Source organism: Canis aureus, chromosome 4 (assembly GCF_053574225.1).
Source record: "Canis aureus isolate CA01 chromosome 4, VMU_Caureus_v.1.0, whole genome shotgun sequence".
NCBI lineage: Eukaryota > Metazoa > Chordata > Mammalia > Carnivora > Canidae > Canis > Canis aureus.
Window position 1 is genome coordinate 12,953,830 of NC_135614.1, and position 13,839 is coordinate 12,967,668.

The 13,839-nt window shown below is 37.0% G+C and overlaps 2 long non-coding RNA genes across 4 annotated transcripts in view; one reads left to right on the forward strand and one right to left on the reverse strand.

Moving 5' to 3' along the window:
- The window catches only part of LOC144312205 (uncharacterized), a 279,387-nt gene that overhangs the window by 77,899 nt on the left and 187,649 nt on the right, over positions 1–13,839 (reverse strand). The gene's annotated exons all lie outside the window — the stretch shown is intronic.
- Positions 201–13,839, forward strand: part of LOC144312206 (uncharacterized) — a 66,363-nt gene continuing 52,724 nt past the window's right edge. The window contains exons 1-2 of one of the 3 annotated variants that reach the window (XR_013377659.1): positions 277–328; positions 3,909–4,182. This is a non-coding gene — a long non-coding RNA (uncharacterized LOC144312206). Of the gene's footprint in view, positions 329–3,908; positions 4,183–13,839 lie in introns of all 3 variants that reach the window. The other 2 variants (XR_013377658.1, XR_013377656.1) reach the window with 2 other exon arrangements.

A 13,839-nucleotide genomic window follows, 5' to 3' on the forward strand; every position in this document is an offset into this window, starting at 1 on the left:
TTTTCTGGGGATATCCTGCTACCTTTAGCATTATATCAACAGATGGAAGTTAACTGGGCTAAGGTAAGATAGATCTTGAATCTCAAATTAGGGCTAGATAGAAGGAAGCCAGAATTTTCTGAGTTCTTATGTGCCAGGGTTGTACTTCCTGCTTTCGACAGGTTCATTTTGTCCTCTAACCACCTAATCACTTTGTCAATTTCCATAACAACCCATGATGTAATTATTACTCTCCCAACGTGGTAACTGAGCCTTGAGAATTTTCAACAACTTGCTCCTAGATAATAAGGAGCTGAAACGGCATTCGACCAGATTCTACCAATCGCTGGTAAGCTCTTTAGATAGTACAATGACACAGCAGGTCTATGTCCTGAAATGCCTTGGAAAAGTAGTCACCCCCCACCTAACATATATGGTCATGTGGTCATTGAGAATGTATCCAAAAGCTCCAAGCCTAAAGTCTTTATTCAAGGCAGCCCGGGTGGCTCAGTGGTTTAGCGCCGCCTTCAGTCCAGGGCGTGATCTTGGAGACCCGGAGTCGAGTCCAACGTCAGGCTCCCAATGCATGGAGCCTTCTTCTCCCTCTCTCTCTCTCATGAATAATAAATAAAACCTTAAAAAAAATAAGTTACAGCAACATGGCCTTGATCTATCTTTCTACTTAAATTCAGAGAGCTGCCCAGTTCTAGATTCACCTAGAAGAGAGCTAGAGTGCTGGCATTCTATTGTTATAAGATGACGTTCTATAGTTACCATCTAGTGCTGGTATTTATGGGTTCAAAGAATTTCACAGAATAACAGCTGTTCTGCTGTAAGAGACTTAATGATTTTTTGATTGGAAGATTGCCAACATATGCATCTTTGGTCACCTATAGGAAGCATAGTTAAAAAAATATATATAACATATATATATATATATATATATATATAGCTTTTATATATCTATATCTATATATCTATATATCTTTCTATTGTGTAAATAAACATACAAGGAAGTGATTGGGAAAAAAAGGTTGACTCTTGGGAAACTTTACACTTATTTAAGATGCTGCCTTTGCATAAAGTATTCTACTTGTCATTTAATCTTGTCTATTTAATCTATGGGGTATGGGATTTTATCCCCATTATGCAGATGGGGAATCTGAGATGTAGAAACATTTGCTGAGTTAGCTAATATTAGCCATCCATCAAGGCTAGATTTGAGTCCATATCTATCCAGATGTACCAAAATCTCTGCTCCCCCAACGATAGCAGCTATCTCTTTTGGTAATTACATTCAGAATTGGCAGCATATTATTTCAAATAACCCTCTGGTAGCTGACTATTGTCCTTTCAAGGAAGATTTAATTTTGGAGAGTCAAATTCTTTTTTTTTTTTAAGATTTTATTTATTTGAGAGAGAGCACAAGCAGAGCAAGAGGGAGAGAGAGAGAGAGAGAGAGAGAGAGAAAGCATGCCCAAGCAGGGGTGAGGGGCAGAGGAAGAGGGACAAGCAGACTCTGCACTGAGCAGGGAGCCCGATACTGGGCTTGATCCCAGAAAGTTGAGATCATGACCTGAGCCAAAGGCGATGCTTAACCATCTGAGCCACCCAGACACCCTGAGTCAAATTCATATGAAGTTAAGACTGAGCAGATGATCACATTTTATGATGTCATTTTTGTTATTTCAACTAAAAAACCTGATAAGAAGAACAAGGCAACTTCTCATTCATCTTTGCTTTCCTCTAGCACATCATTGATGTATATTTTTTGACTTACAATTATTTGTTGAACTGTAACACATTGATTTATCATCAGCAATCTATACTTAGCATTTTGTTGATTGGATTTTCTGGTAGAGAAAACCATGAAAGAATAGGATATAGGACAGGTGAGTTTTGATTGTGGGGTTAGGATGCAGAATAAACCTTAGAGGACTAGTTCCAGAAAGGGGGAAAGGGAGGTTGGGATAGAGGTAGACTGGGGGCTGGAGATGGGGAATATGAGAGCAATGACCACTTGCAATATAGGGTTAGACCCAGAAATGGGGCTGAAGGGGAGAGAATAGAAGGACTGGGGAAGCCTGCTTTCACAGTCTTGAGAGAAAAGCACTTCTGGGAGTAAAATATAATAAAATGTTACATGAAATTATACTTCCAGGAACTACTTAGTACTTTGGAAGAGGTCATGGTAACCTCATTTGCCTCGGGGAGAGCTATTTTTCTCAGGGAGAGCTGAGTATTTTTTTCACTTGATTCACCATGGAATTAACTCCAGCTAAAATATAAATCCCTCTGTTTTTTGAGAGCCTTAATAACCTCCCTACCTCAAATGTAGTTGTGGCTGTTGAGGAATGATGATCTACCTTTAACCTCATCCATCACCAATAACAAGCAAAAAGAAAGTAATTAATAAATGTCTGAATATGCTTTAATTTATTCAGGCTACTCAGGTTCATGAAGGAGAGACATGCAGGCTTCTCTTTCCAGTTAAATGTTTACTGAGGGCAAGTAAATACATGTAAAATCATGGAATTCTAAAAACATACATATAGAAACATGTACATTTTACTTAAAGTAGGGGATAATTTTCAGAAATGGAACTCCAATAACAGCCACCCTCATTTGTGCATCTATAAAAAGCAGCTTCAATTTTAGTAAGCTACCTAGAATATGTTATAAAATGTCGTCTTATAATTAATTCAAAATACTCTGTCATTAAATCATGTAATGATGCTTTGTGAGCATACATAAGCTTAATTGGGAGTAATGAAACTAAGGAGATTGAGATCCAGAGTGCTGTAAATAAAATAACAGCAGCTCTTGCAGCATAAATTTAGATCATTGGGTAATCTTGCAAAGTTCCTAAGGTTTGCTCTGAATTGAAAGTCTCTTTTGTGTGAAGACAATAGAAAGATTAACTCTCCCAAATGGAAGGTTTTAAGGATTTCAGGTTAGTGAAATCTGTTAGTAGGTAGAGGATTTATATGTCAGATGACATAATGGTCAAAGAGCTCCTCCATTTGCAGCAGATGAGTAGATAGAGGACCCTTGAGGGTTAGACGTTATATTGTAATGAAAGAGCTCTGCAAGTCCATGGCAACATTTTTGACTCGAATAATTTCAGTTTCCTCATCTGTAAAATGGGCAGAGATTTTTTTGGGTGAAATGGAAAAGTTCATGGAGTGCCTTGATATGAGCCTGGCATGTAGGAGGTATTCAATAAATGCTATTGGTTTTCCCATGCCCCCAGCACAGAGTGTTCTACACAGTGTAAGAACAATAGATAATTGTTGACATGACTGAAGTGCATCCATTGAAATGAGTTCCCTAAGGGAGTGTCCTATATATTCAGACATTAAAGGAACAAGTGAAATTCAAATCAGATTTAAGACACAGGCTAATGACAAAGAGAGACTGGAAAAAAAATCATAGGGTCAATAGTGGTAGCAGGTCAGCTCCTTACTTTCCGATGATGGCATCCCAAAGCCGAGGGACAAGAAGCGGACATGTGGCATTTATCCTACCATTTCTCCTTCTTGTGACCATAACTTTCTGCTCTTTCTATCCAGATAGGTGTGCAGACTCCTGAATATAGCATTTGGGCAGGCAGGCATTCAAGATCATTTAGCACTAGCACTTGTGATCAAGCCTAGCTGCTATTCTGACTGACCCTGTTCATTGGATCACAAAAGGAGAACACTATTCTTTTTTCTTTCCCCTTTGTGAATACCTCCTAGAGCAAGAGAAAAAGGGCTCTGTTTCTTTCTCTTTGTAAAGTGATGTCTTTGTCTGTAGGTGATTCCTTACCTCTGATATTTGATATTTTGATACCACTTCAGAGTTTATATAATATTTTAAAGTGCACTTAATCCTGATAATAGCCATGAGTGAGAAGCGGGTTACAAATTATTACCTTCATCATATAGAGAACACCAAGGCTCTGAGAAGCTAATGAACTTAAGATGACAGAATCAGTAAATGGCATAGCTGGAAGTTGAAAATTGGATGCCTAACTCCAAAATATGGCAGTTATTTGGAGACAAATTCCACCATTAATATGCAATATCAGAGAGAAGACTATAGTCATTGATGGCACCTGACTACTTCATGGAGGAGATGTCAATTTTCAAAGAGAAAATAAGACTTGGAATTGACAGGACACAGCACAATCAAGTTCTAGTCATGGTACCATGAGCAATGGTAAGGAAGTTAAATTTTGTGGGCATGGCAAACAGTGGTGGTGGGTATAGTCACAGGATGGAGACCTTCATGACTGGTATGGGAGGTCATACATGGGTTCTGAGGAATATTAGTTGATGAGAGGACCAGGAAGCTTCCAAGGGAAGGCTTTGAATGCAAGGCTAAGCATTTTACATTACCTTTTTTGATTACTGAACTATAATCTATGATTTTATCTAAACCCTTTTAGAATTTGGATTTTGAATTTATGTTTTCAGTTTGTCAAATATGATCACCATCAAATTTCCTTGCCTTGATTCTAAAATAATACCTCAAAAAAAAATAAAACAATACTTCTAAGATTCAAGGTGGAAAGGAAAAATCTTTTTTTCTTGAGTTGGTAGACATGTCTTTCCATTTTCTCCTTCCCCTAGTGACTTTTTATACTGCCATGTTTTGAGGCCATTTGTCTTTCCTGGAAAATAAGAATGCTGAATGCAAATTTAATATACAAAAATCAGTGTTTTATACATGCAAATCCCAGCAAGTTAGATTTTATAAGGAGAGAAGTGATCTCTTTCAATACATCAAAGGATAAAAAGACTCCAAGCCCATGAAATAACTAAAAATTAGGCTTAAACAAGAAATGTGCAAGATTTTTGTGAAGAATATTTATAAATCTTAATGAAAGATACAAAATATGACCTGGACAAATGAAAATACCTTGTTTTTGGAAAGATTCATCATAAATATATCAATTTCCCTTATTTTAATGAATACATTTAATATAATGTGATCATAATGCCTTTAGGATTTTTTTTAAGAACTAGATAAGTTTATGGTAAGTTCATATGGAAAAACAAGGATGTACTAATGACCAGGAAATATAATCAAATAGAAGAGTAATGAGGTAGGCCTAATTCTTTCAGATTGCAAACTATGAAAAGATAGTAATTAAAATAGAGAGACAAACTAATGGACTAAAATACAGTCCAAAAATAGACCCAAATACAATTTAGCATGTGATAAAAGTGATATTGTTTATCAGTGGAAAAAAGAAATGTTCAGCAAACATTTAAAAAATAGAAAAAGAAAAAAGAAATAAGAAGTGTTAAAAGAAAAAATATATAGAGATGCAGATCTATCTATCTATCTATCTATTATCTATCTATCATCTATCTATCTATCTATCATTTATCTAATTTGCAGGGAGATGAAGGCTTTACTAGGTATGACACAAAATGCAGAAATCATAGAAACTGTCAATTTATTTATTGAAATAAATCTTCTAATCTGCAAGAAAAAAACAGCAAAAATAATGTTAGATGGACACTTGAAAAAAAGAATTTGCATCCTCCATCATAGGCAACACTCATTTTCCTCATTTATTAACTAGTAGGTACGAGAAAAAAAAAATTCAATGGAAAAAATCAAGAAAGACATGAAGAAATAGTTCATAGGAAAATTTCTTAAGCACATGAAAAGATGTCCAATCTCACTGATCATGAAAGAAATGCAAGTGAGAACTACAGTGATACTCCATCTTTACTCACCAGAATGGCAAAGATAAACTAATTTGATGGTGCATTGCAATAATGAGGCTATGAGGAATCCTTTTCAGACATTAGTGGTAGAATAATGAACACAATTCTGTGGAAGGTAGTTTGTAGTATCTTTCAAAATTATAAATACAGATCTCTTTACCTCAGAAATGTTACTTCTAAGAATTTGTCCCACAATCTACACATATGTCTAGTACATAATTGTAGAAAGTATAGAAACAGTCATTCCACAGTTGTTCATAATGGTAAAAGATTGAAACAACCTTGGAATCCCTGGGTGGTTCAGCAGGTGAGCATCTTCCTTTGGCTCAGGGCGTGATCCTGGAGACCTGGGATCGAGTCTCACGTTGGGTTCCCTACATGGAGCCTGATTCTCCCTCTGTCTGTGTCTCTGACTCTCTCTCTCTCTCTCTCTCTCTCCCTGATGAATAAATAAATAAAATCTTAAAAAACAAAAAAAGAAACAACCTATATGTCTGTCAGTAGGGTGCTGGTTAAATAAACTTGGTAGATGTATATAGTGAAATACTGTGCAGCCATTAGAAATTTAAAACATTAGCTCTGTTTTGACCATTTCACACCTCTAAGGTCTTTCTTCTCTTTGGCAAAATCTCAACAGGTTTTCAGGAAAATGGGAGGGACTAGGAATGATTACTTCTCTCTCCACTTAAATTCGTTATAATATAGAATAATTCATTAGAAGCATAATCTGTTAAATTTTCGACAGGCAGAGTGAATAGATTGTGGCTGCTCTTTAATGTACATCTCTGAGAGTAAAAAGGAGCTGATGAAAAAGATAGTTGTATGTCATAGCCAGAAATGTTACTAGAAAATCCTTAAGGACATTTGAATAGAAAATCCTCAAGTCCAGTTGTACAAGAGGTTGTATAATCTGTCAACACAGACATACAGCAAGAGAGATGGCCTCAGTACAGAATAGCAAAATGTCAAGACCAGGGCCCCAAAAATTAGACCTGGGGCCCATGGCTTGCTGAAAGCACAATCCTTACTTTCTGGCAGCTTATAATGCTTCTAGGTGTTGATACAATTGGGAGGAGGGGAAGCAGATAAACGCCTGAGAGCTCTTTTCAGAGAGTTTCTCAGCCTTGGTGGATTTCTTACTCCTCAGCAGCTTTTCATAGTTACCACGCTGTAAACATTCTTGTGAGGAACGGAGGGGCACGTGGTGAACCCATTTTTATGCTGATATATCCTTTGATTACTCCAAGGATTCTTAACCTGCCTGACCATTACCTGGGGAATCACGTGGGGTGCTAGTAAAATTTACCAGTGCCCTCGCTTTTCCACCAGTGGTTCTGATCAAAGTGGTCTGGGGTGGGCCCAGGCATTGGTAAATGCTAAATGTTCCCCAGATGTTTCTCCTGTGCAACTAGATCCAAGAATCTCAGGACTTTGCTCTGCTCTTTATATATATATATATATATATATATATATATATATATATATATATATATATATATATAAAATTTGGGGGGGATGTTCAATGCTACTTATGAATAGAAATATGTGGTGTTTGTGAGTTTCATTTTTGTTATCCTCCAAACTCATTTTGAGTCTCCTATTAGGCTAGGCTGAAGGGAAAGAGAAAAAGGTAGAGAGATAAGAGAAAATCATGAAAGAAAAAGGGGGAAGAAAGGTTAAAAGGGAAATGCTGAATTCTTTACTGCAAACTCACTCCAGAATCTTTGAGCACAGGACCCATAAATTTTCATATTATTAACTTCTGAGTTGATTTTTATGCACACTTTAAGTCTGAAAGCTCTAATCTGGGATCCCTGGGTGGCCTAGCGGTTTAGCGCCTGCCTTTGGCCCAGGGCGCGATCCTGGAGACCCGGGATCGAATCCCATGTCGGGCTCCCGATGCATGGAGCCTGCTTCTCCCTCTGCCTGTGTCTCTGCCTCTCTCTCTCTCTCTGTGTGACTATCATAAATAAATAAAAATTAAAAAAAAAATTGAAAGCTCTAATCTATTGGGAGATCCATTTAAAGTACAATCAGGGAGGGAGGGAGCAGATAGGGATCATGTGCTGACTAGGGAAGGATAATGGAACAGAGGGTTCCATAATCAAGGAAGCTTGGACTGAGCAGAGAACTTGTGTAGGCTCCTTGGATTTTGCATAAACAACCCTGTGAAATTGGGGGGATTTACATGAAAATCAAAGCTATTACTGCACCCATTTTTTGATGGTAAACTTAGTTAAGTTGGTCACTTGAAATGAAGCTCATCCATGACACAAGACATTGGATTTAAGGCCCATCCTAAATCAATATGATTTAATCTTGATTAAAATCTAAACTTGATTACATCTACAAAGACCCTCTTTCCAGATAAGGTCATATTCACATGTGCCAGGGATTAGCACTTCAACATATCTTTTTGGGGGACACAGTTCAGCCCACTACAGACACCTTATGTAAAGCTGCTTTCATTTTGTTTAAAGCGATTTTACCCATAAGACCAGCAGTGGTCACAGTTTTGAGATCCATTTTTCCTACCTTTTCATTTACAAACATATACATTATTCTTTTTAGAGTTGCACTTTCACTTGGTAAAAGTATAGTTAAGAAGCAAGTGATGGTGACACCTCATCACTTTTTCCATCACCAGACTGATAGGCATTAAATTACACTGACAAGACAGATGCCCTGGAAGCAAATGGCCAGTTTGTAGAGAAAAAACAATAGCAATCAAAGTACATAAAGACAGCTCATTTTAGAGCTTCTTCCTCCCCACACACTGGAATACTTATTTGAGCATAAGAAGTTATTTGGCTTCAGAGAGCCATCAGTTTGTTCTGTCCCTAGTACCTGAATATCAGTTTGAGAAAGCACAGAATACTAGAAAGGCAGGCTAAGTGGCCTCTTGGGATTTCTTAGGAACATTTTGATCTTTTTTTTCCTGTTAAAAAGAAATTATTGTAAGAAAATTCCTCAAGTCCGATTTCAATCCAACTGCTTTTAAGTCATGTAAATATTCAAAACAAAGAAACAAGTTTGCTATTTGGTCATTGAGTAGGAGTAGACTAAGTTCTTACTCAATGAACTTTTATTTCCACTGGGAATTGTAGGCATGATACATTTTCAGTGGACGATTGTAATTCCAAGTTATCAATGAAGATAGCCTTTAGGATCTGGTTGTCAGGATCTAAAATCAGAATCTTAGAGATAAATTCATACAGAAGAGAGGAGAAAAAGAGGTATTAAGGAGGGAGTGAGGCTAGGTACAACAGATAGCAAAATCAGAAGGGCTGGGGAAGCTAAGGGCTCTAAATTAGATCAAGATATGTTATTCTCACTAAGGAGAAGACCTCATGCCTCCCATACCTGGCCAGACCTGGGGATTTCTCTTTACCTTAATAGTGCTCAAAGATGGTTTCTATAGCATCATGAGAATTTTACTAAACCAGCTCATTTTAAAGGGATCTTCATATGTGCGCTGTAGATTTTGTTGCTATATTTAAGGGAGATGTGATAGGGTTAGGGGGTTTAGAAGAGGGGAAAGGGGATATCCTGAAACAGGATTTCAGTTCCTTTGCCATTTAGTCCAAATGAATTAATTTTATGCAATATGTAAATTTCTTATGTTTCTGAATTAATGGATGGTATTTTATTACCTTCTAGCTCCACTCTACAAGTTGTGGTCCAGAGTTATCTTGTTTTCTTATTTATCAAAAGTAAAGGAAGTTTCCCAGAAATGGGAGAACATGAAAAGCATTTCACTGACTTTGGCTGTGGAGCCAATGTTACAAAGGAAAGGAGCCATTTTGCATGGCAGCTTTCCCCTTCTCAAAAATAAGGCCGTAAACAGCTGCTAAGAAGTGAGGGAGCCATTACTTGAATTGGGGTCTCTGTGCTGATGCACACGGAGGGCTGAGTAAGCTGGCTTCTGGGATTGACTCATGCTACAAGATAGAATTATTTGACTCATATATCTCTATGACCAGAGAGTTTTGCTATTGAGTCTAAAAAAAAGTCTGTTGGAAAATAAGAAGGAAGATGATTGAACTGTATGAGAAAGGAGGAAAACATATAACTAAGTACTTTAGTTATATCTAAGGGTATGAATGGGATATATTATGGGATGAATTACTCAAAAGTCTTAGACTGCAATCTTTTTGGCATTACTTATTAAGAATTGGAGATTTCCTACATATTAAGACTTAAGGGGTCCCAAGAAAAGGTCCTCCTCAAAAAAATTTCCACTAGTGTTCCATAAAATTCTCAAGCCTCTCCTTGCAGCAAGTCAGGGCTTCTCAATGAAGAGACGTGGAGCTACCAGTGAACTTTGCAACCTGGATAGAAGCTCTCCAAACCAGTTGACATTACCATCTTCTTCACTGCTGTTCTGTCTGACCTTGTTGAAATCCCAGGGTATTTCACACGGGAGAAGCACTGCCCTCTCATTTGCTCTACTGACCAGCTCCTGTGAGCACCACCCCTTGGTTTCAAGGAAATGAATAGAAGCTTCTCTCCCACAAGAAAGTTAGGGCCCCTCAAGTGAAAGCATTCAAGTCATCTGCTAAATTTATGTAAGACATTTAAGTCTTAGGATTCTTTAAAATATTAGTGTAAATTTAGAAGCAACTTAATATAGGAGCAAACAGACTTAGATTTATACTGAAAAAGCCTGGATTTAAATCTCAGCTTTTCATGTCATGGCTGTTATGATTTGAGACAAGTTACATAATTTTTCAAGGATCATTTTCTTCATCTATAAAAATAGTGTAATAAAATTTATCTCATAGCATTGTTCTAAGGATGGGATGACATTTGTGTAGCTATGACTGGAATGGGGATATATTTCCCACCTGTTCTTCTAATACCCTCCAATAAGGCAGGCAGGGTAATGAGGGCAGAACCAAGATTAGAACCCTGGACTTCTGAATTCTAGTAGTAGGTCTGGGGGTTTTCAATAATGTAAATCCAAAGGGAATAATGGGACAGCACATACTTAATTGCTTAGGATTTAAAGAGTTAGATTGAAATGATCAGAGGGTAAATGGACTTGCCATTTGAACTAAAATATTTAGCTGTCCCTCCTTATTTGGTAAATTTATCTGCTCCCAGGTATTGGGCTGTGTCTTACCACAGTTCAGAATAGAAAGCTTATTTCAGGAGCTTAGCACAGCAAATTTCCTGTATATAAGTCCCCAGAGGGACTTGAAGAATCTGAGCAGTATAGCTTGAAATCAGTGCTGTCAGGCCCCTCTGGGGCAGTTGACACGATGACTGACTTATTCATTGCCAGCTCATCTGTATCAAGTCATAGGTTTTCCCAAATCCCAAGATGGACTCATTTTTTTCTGCAATTAGTGTACATTTGGAACAGTTCCTTTGGAAGGATGCTGGTCCATTCCTCAATCCAGGAGATTCAGAGAGATATAGCCACCTGGCTCCAACCTGGATTGTTGTCTGTGCTGGATATAATTATTTTCCTCAAGTGCCAGAGTGAGCAGTCAAGAATAATACTGCTCTATTTGGGGTATTTGATAAGTGAGAAGTGTGCCTGACCTAGGAAAAGCTCTTTTCCATTTTTAAATTATAATAATTTACATGAGTTCATGTGAGCATATGAACATAAACTAATGGGGCTATGAATCCAGCTTTTGGAATATTTAGTTAATTGGAAATGAGGATCAAATAATCTCATAATAGAATCTCAGAAAAAGGGTAGTTTAGGTTTCTGAAGAGATTTTTATTTTAAAGGCCATCTAGCAAAAAATCTCAATATAAACTTTTGCTGTTCTCTTTGGAATGGCTCTAATTAGTGCTAGAAGTGTTTAACTTGTTTCAAAGATGCTAATTTGAGCCTCAGACAGCTGCAGTGGTTATTAATATGAGCACAATGGCTGACAATTTGACAACAGCCTCTAGTTTTCATTTACTGCTTTCATACTAAATGTCCCTTTTGTGCACAGGGCGTAAAAACCATGGTCAGATGACTGACTTGGGAGACACGCCTATAGACTGACCAGCATCTGATAGCATTTTTAGTTCTTAAGAAATGATACCCTCTTAATAGGGAAACTGGTAGTTCTTATACTAGATTATAAATCTTTAACACATTATTAGTATTTCCATAGTGCTGTGAAAAATCAAGAAAAAGAAACATTAATAAAATTAGTGAGGAAAGATGGACTCATTTTTTAATACATATTTACTATAGATAAATTGATATATGAAAGTGTCATGGGACCCTGGCCTAGAATTAGAACAAACAAGCAGTTCTTTATCACTCCGCTGAAATGTGATTTAGAGATGAATGTTTTAAATCAAAGTTATTTTTTGCTTATTCTTTGTAATTTTCTAGAAAATAATGTTACCTAAATGAAAAAGCAAAAAGTAACAGAAAAATATCTGATGATATGTACTTTCTTTTCTTAGTTAGGTTTTATAATTCTATGCCAGATTGATGTGCATTTGTATTTGGTCTGTGGGTTTTCTTACAGAGCACCATTTTGCTTGACTGAACTTTGTTTTGTAAATGTACAAAGGCTTAAATCATCCTGTGGGCATCTCTGCATGTGTCACATTCACCAGACAACTTGTCTAATTCTGTGAGTGTGTTTCTTTTGAAGGACTCAGCTGATCCAATGTTTGAGTAAAAGCAAATAATCAACTAAATACTGACAGGTATAACTTAATATCTCTGACCCAGGCTGAGCCAAAGGCAGAATTAAAATATAAACATTTTCCTATAGTGCCTACTGAAACTGGATATCTTAAAAAGTTACTGAAAAGTTGGATTAATTAGGAAACACACCTTGCATCAAGTAGCCTGTCTTTCAAGCCAGAAGGTAAGCTATATATTTAGGCCAGAGATGATTTTCTTACCCTCAGTCCTCTGTGTATGGTCCAGGGTCTTGTCCCATGAATGAATGAATAAATGTGTAGAGGCCTTGAATATTTATACAGGGTTTGAATATAAATTATTTAATTTAATCCTCACTACTAATATGTACTCTGGGTTTTCTTATTATCTCATTTACAGAGAAAGAAATTTGTCATTATAAATTTGCCTGGTGTTCCTCAGCTATGGAGACAAAAGATGAGACCTGAGCCACTGTCTTTTCACCCCTAAGTTTGAGCAATTTCTAAGTCTTCATAATGTCAAAATCTCTGTCCTTAGAACTTACTTCTGCAGCTATGTTGGTCTTATTCTAGAACATCCTTTATCCCTTCAGTGCCAGCAAACTTTCTGTGAAGGTCCAGATAGTAAATATTTAAGGTTTTATGGGCCATACAGTCTCTGTCACATAGTTCCTCAATTCTGCCATCATAGCACAAAAGCAGCCATAGACTAAATATATCAACACACAGGCATGCATGTGTTCCAATAAAACTTGATTTATAAAACAGGTGGTTGGCTGGATTTGGCACACGGGCTGTAATTCAGAGTCTCTTAGTATAATAGAACAGAGGACCATTCTCAGAGACTATCAGGGAATCTAAGTTCTAGCCCTGGCTATATGATTAGAAATGTAAATAATAAGACAATAAAAATAGCAATAGGTAACATTTATTAAGCAATTTATGAAATATATATGCTTCATCCAATTTATCTAATTTCATAAACCTATGTATAGAAAAGTTATGCCATTCACTCAAGGTCACTGCTATTACTTGTACAGCTGGATTTACACTAGGTTTGCCTACCTCAGCATCCCCTCAAGGCTTTTGGACTATGATAGGAAGCTCCTGCTCTAAGATCAAATAGTGACATTGCAGGATCTGAAAGAAGTAAGTCTGTCATTGATGGTGACATGAAATTCAGAAAAAAATGACACTTTGTGTTCACACAAGATGAAGCATGGGATTTCTGGCTGCCTAGCAGGAGCCCATTGCTGCATGATGTGTGACACAGGACTGGTGACACAGGACTCTGGAGAGAGAAGACTCTGAGGGGATGTCGCTGCTTCTCTCTCTCTGGGCCCTGATTGCTTTCTAATACATCAATGTGAATATTTTCCTTTCTCTGAATATCTAATAAAGAATCCATTTAAATAGACATATGTAAAGATTATATAAAACAAGACTAAGACAATGTTGCCGTGAAAAATTCAAAGATGTGCAAACTTGCATCTTGAGCCACATC